The sequence below is a fragment of the Eucalyptus grandis genome, chromosome 2 (assembly GCF_016545825.1).
Source record: "Eucalyptus grandis isolate ANBG69807.140 chromosome 2, ASM1654582v1, whole genome shotgun sequence".
Lineage (NCBI taxonomy): Eukaryota > Viridiplantae > Streptophyta > Magnoliopsida > Myrtales > Myrtaceae > Eucalyptus > Eucalyptus grandis.
The window spans coordinates 44,874,435-44,880,153 of NC_052613.1; the positions used below are offsets into that span (position 1 = coordinate 44,874,435).

A 5,719-nucleotide genomic window follows, 5' to 3' on the forward strand; every position below is an offset into this window, starting at 1 on the left:
TACCATCCTTCCTCTACGAACTTAATGTATCCTCTTTATGATTGCCTATGCATAAATACCTAACAGCTATAAAACATAGATGGCTCTTACCCCAAAGAGTCCCCGTCTTCCCAAATTCTTACCGTGTCCTTTTTGTTTCCTCCGCTTTCTTGTAAGTATTGGTTTCATAACTCTGAATGGATTCGAGAAGGGGTCAGGTCAACGTTGGCTCACTGTAACATGGCAAGTGGGTCTGTGCAGCTACGAAAAGAATATTTACTTAATAGGCATTTGGGAAAAGAAATGCTTTTCAAAGTATCTTATAAGATGAGGACATGACTGGTTTGCGGTTGTCTTTCACTCTTCATCTGCGAGAAGCATTGAAATTCGCCCTTAATGTCGACCATAACTATATTTGATGCCTAATGTCAATATTGTACCTGCGGCTGATGCACCTCAGTGTATCAAGTCCTCTCAAGATCCAACAAAATACTTTGTAAAGATTTTAGACAGCAGACGCGATCAATGAGTGAGTCAAGATATTGAATAAATTTGTGTAAAATTGGACGGACATTTTAACAAAAAAGAAAAAAAAAAAAACCATGCTCACGCAAGACCGCTCAACGAAAGTTGGCATCTTTTCACTCTTCTGCCGAGGAAGTGACTTGCGCCTGACTGCTCGATTTGCCTTTTGGGCAGATCGGCCTCCCTGCGCAAGGATCGGGTCCACGAGGTAGGATTTCGAACCTTGAGTCCCCGCATAGACCATTTCATCAGTTTAGCCATCATTTGAATAGGGTCTCGACTTATAATTCATCTGCATTTGCGGTTTTAGTTTTATCTATGAGAATTGGTTATATAGCTCTTATGCGAACACGTATCAAATGCATATCTGTAATAATTTTTCTCTTCCATTCACTATCCATAGAAATGATGAAAGGAGGGCTTTTCCCTTTTTAATAACTTAATCATTTTTCTTTGGGTGGGTTGGCTTGGAAGTTTGTGCTATAAAAATTTCCTTTGATATGGGAATTAATGCTCAGCGATTTCTATTGCGCATGCAATGCTCGACGCACCATTAATATAGCACATTTCTCACTTGCTGGGATTTACAGTGTAAAGTGCAAGGGTTTTCCAAGTTGAATAGCCTTGTGCACCAAAAACGGAAATTTCGTGCGGAGTTTCGCAAGGAATATCAATCCGCCCATGATAAGTTTGGTGCTCTTTTGCATCGCATGACCTGGGAACGAGAAGATCTAGAATTCCTACCCATACATAAACCAAAGGGGAGCTTCTGACGATTTAATTCCAGTAGAAATTTTTCCAAAGCGTGAGCGACAATCCCCAAAAGCAAGTTCAAAGATTGCCAGAAATGGCAAGAGATAGGGCTGCACCGAGTGCTTCTCGTGTATATCCAATTGCCACGTATCGCGCTGTGATCATGTTGTTTCGAATAGCTTAACCTATAGATCATGTGAGACGGGAGCATGTGCGACGTCGCTACCTCACCGAGCACGTACAGAGAAGTCCCAAGGGGGCAAAAGTACAGAAGCAACAACTTCACTTTGCATGATGGTATGAACAAGAGAGGTTGTTCGAGTACAGAACACGAGGCAACCGCATCACGGAGCAAGCGCGTGGTGCTTTATGAGCCCTTGTAATCGGGAAGATCGATCCACCGGAGCTAAATCTCCACTTCTCCGCACTCGACATTTCTCGGTCCGAGGCACATGTCTTGGACAACCCGTCCTTCGATCCAGACGATGCAGCTTTCTTCAGCGAGGCAGTTTCGTCCAAGACGCTGCACTCTCGTCATGATAGCGCCGCTGGAAAGGCCTTGCAGATTCATCTCGAGAGCTTCTATGAAAGGTTTTACGTCGAACTCATCATCTCCCGTTTTGTCATCTTCGCTGAACGGGTTGTGGTCATAAACGGTCTGCCACGAGGATGCATCAACATCTATCTTCACCTATTCAGGAAAAACTTCAGTAATGCAGGATGGCGCCATCTTAATTTCTTTCAGGTTGACGAATCAAGTGCTCATTAAATAACCTAAGCTGGAAACAGGTTCCTACATGCAAGCTACGATGGGTCGGAGCTTGCCGAGTTCTTAACAGTGGTAAAATTGGCATTTACTTTATGAGCTACTCTCATCTGCGCTAGGCTATTCATATCACGCTGTGGATCCTAAGGGCGATTGGAATGGTGTCAGAACAACCTCGATTCTAGATGAGAAGAAAGTCTAACCATATCAAGAGCTACACTGTCTGCAATGACCGAACTTTGAGAAGACTGATGAGGCAGAGACTGAGAAATTTGCATTGAAAGAAACTTGCATGTATATCCTTTGAAAAAATAATAAGCAGGGGAAACATTAACATTACAAATGTGAGACGGGGAGTGAAAAGTGATACGGTTAATAGAAAAGAGGGAACCATTCTTTAAAGAAGCCAAGCCAAGAAAGCAGCTGGTCTTGTGCTAAACGACACATCCGTCACCACTCAGCATTCTAAAGACATTGGCCTCTTGTTCGCTTTAATGTCCTTTCCACGGCTAGTTACACGAAAAGCAAAAGAGCCAATGAATATGCAACTCGCAAGTAAACTCTTTTGTTTTCACACTCCGTTAATGAATGCAGGAAAATTTAAGAAGCATTGGGACTACATCCTTTAATGCATTTCCCTTCGTGCGATATGAAATTTGCATAGACACTTGGCATATCTGAACTGTTGGTAAGTTGAGATACAAACTAACGAAACCTAATGTAACATGTTTGTAATATAGTTCAGCATGACCCCTAAAGTTGTGTGCAAGTATGCTAAACTTAATGATGACGTCTTTTACATAAAAACCGGTTTTAGTACAAGATACATCATCCAAAGATGCGGTCAGACGACTTTCGATAGTTTGTAACTTAGGCACATTGGTGATGAAAAGATCGGCAAATGAAGAGGCCAATGAACACGGAGCATCGTGAAAATATTTCGTATGTATCTGACTTAAGTCACAAAGGGGGAGAGAGAGAGAGAGAATTTACCAGCTTGACTGGAATGGTAGAATCTGAAACAGAGAGAGTTAGATCTTCGTTCCACTCAGGATTAACCTCCTTCTTCATAAGATGGGGTCTTCAATTTCTGTCTCATTTATTCCTCCTTAAACTAGAGGATAGCTTTGACAGCAAACCGCCATATAGAAGCATATCAAACTAAAGTAAGCTCCTCACACAGGAATAGTGAAGTGCGATGTGACATCAAGAAGCCCGTACGATCAAGGAAGGATTTGTGGTCCTCTGGCCTCAACTTCAGGAATGAATCAAAAGTGAGCAAAACGCACATATGCTCAGAAAGAGAGAGAGTACGTGGATATATCCCACCCTCTCTCTGAAAGGGTAGTACACTTCAAAGGCTTGAATAGAATGATTAATTGGATCCATCAGATCGTTGTCTTAAACAGCAAAAGGCAAAAATGAGTGAAGAATGACGTTTGAAGATTAATCATCCGTAGGACAAGAAGATAATATGCCATCAAGGCAATTAAAGGAACTAAAGAAAGGCGAAAAAGAGTATACAAAAACTTTCCAAGTCTCATGCGGTGAAGAAGCGACTCCAATGATCTAGCAAAGTTTGTTAAAATGTAGGCATGAAGAGCAAGTTCTTCAATCGAGGCTGCTAAGGCAAGATCTAGTGAAAAGTAATTCATTAGCGAATCCCCAACACAGATAAAGTACCAATGTCCTCATTGGCAAAAGTGGATACAAAACTTATCAAGGCGAAAAACGCATGGAAACTCTTGACAGGAGACATCTTTAGGTAATGTCACTTCAATCGGATCATTTGGGCAACGACCCAAGTCACTGAAAAGATGTAAAAGCACACCCCCATCTTCATTTTCCCCCAAAATCGGAACTTGAGCAAAATAGAGTCAAATCATTGTATGTGAAGTGTTACATACAAGAAAAAAAATGAGGGTAAAATGGAGAGGGACTAAAGGAGGAGGCAGACCTGTGTACAGCCATCTTGACGACGACGTAGGGATCATTGGATCTTGACGCCGCGCTTGACCCGGATCCTGAGGAGGCCCAGCAGTCTCTCCATCATCGACGTCGACGGTGGTGCTCTGGGCGATGGCATCTCTCAGCCTCTCTGTTCCCATGTGTATGCATGTATGTATGTACACTCGTCAAACATCAAAATCTCCGAACGATAATAATTAATTTAAGGAAAACGAAAAAGTCAGAAACACGATAAGGTCGTGTAATTGGAGTAACGTACTAAAATTATTTGACGAAAAAGAGAAACTTTAGTGGGATCGTGGGATTTCTCGATTTCTCTGTTTCTGGGAGGCGAAATTTGCGCCGGACACTCGTTGAGTGGCTGATCGTCAATAGGGTCTTGATTAATTTGTCGTTATGTATATACTTTTGAGGAGAGAGAATTCTGGGGAAAGTAGTCGGATGACATTTTGTCTGAAGTGAAGTTGTGATGTGATTGGTGTGGGCGGTCGACTAGTCGGAGACCGTATCTTTTTTGTTTCTGACGCGCCACGTGGCGTGGTTTCTTTTCCGTAGAGAAATCCCACTCGGAATCAAGAGACTGCCATAATAATATCATAGATCAGATAAGGAGTGAATCTCAGCCGAGTAAATAGGTTCAAATGCGTAAATCGTCGGGTTGCATGAGAAAGAACCATTGTCGTACGAGCGAAATTCTAGCACAATTTGTTCTTTGATATCTGCATCAACCCCGTAAGTTCAAATATACAATCTCTAATCTTCCATTCATTTTCCTGTACATGCCACGTGTACGTGTGGCTGTCATGTGTGAATCATCGGCCCTCTATTGAAAGTGGGTGGGCCATCTTGTCTTTCGCACCTCCACTTTCGCAATGAAGGTTGTTAACACTTCAATAAAGGGGCCCGCTTTTTACTCTGATAAGTAAAACAAGGTCCGCCCCAAAGAATTTTGGTTTTTCAACATATAGGAGAAAAAGAATTTAGCTTTGTGACGAAGTGCGAATATATAAGAATGATTTTCCTATATCTTAATCATATTCTTGTTAAAAAAAAAGAAAAACACACCCACACACACTATAATAAAAACAATCGAGTTATATAGCTAGAAACTCTTCGGTTCGTGTTTCGTCATTGAAATACAATTTTTAATAAGATAAGATTGTGTTGAATAACATATCGAATTGAAAAGTTATGCTAGCTTATTTCTTGGATTAGCAGAAGAAAGAAGTCTCATTATTTTTTCAATAAGGCTTGTAATTTGCTATTAGGTCTTTGTTAATACTGTAGAGGATCAGACTTCTTGCCTGATAGTTTCCTGATCTATATCCAGGGAAGTATGCAACCGCAAGAGCTACATCGGCAATAACTGGAGCAGTTACAGTAAAAATTTCTTGTGCTTGGCTTCAATATCAATGGATCTACTGAGTACTGCTCTATCAAAATCGGCATTAACTATTTGTTGATACTACTATCAAGTTTTTTAAATACATGAAACTTTTTTATCATTTCTTTGGAGTTTGCTAGATGATGACGTCTAGATAATTACTAAAGCCTGTTCTAAATCCGCTAACAATTTTTGGCTTAGGACGTTTTGATGTGTTCATGTTGCTTCGCTCATAAAATCTTCACGTTTCTGCCGCACGTTATCTTCATGGGCTACTTCTAATATTGAAGAAGTTGCTTCCACTGGAGTTGGTAACCCTACCTTTTTCCTTCTATTTTATGTAA

The 5,719-nt window shown here is 41.0% G+C and overlaps 1 pseudogene; it reads right to left on the reverse strand.

Annotated features, from left to right (window-relative positions):
* Positions 1-1,624: 1,624 nt before the first annotated feature.
* LOC104434557 lies at positions 1,625-4,076 on the reverse strand (annotated as a pseudogene).
* Between the last annotated feature and the right edge of the window lie 1,643 nt (positions 4,077-5,719).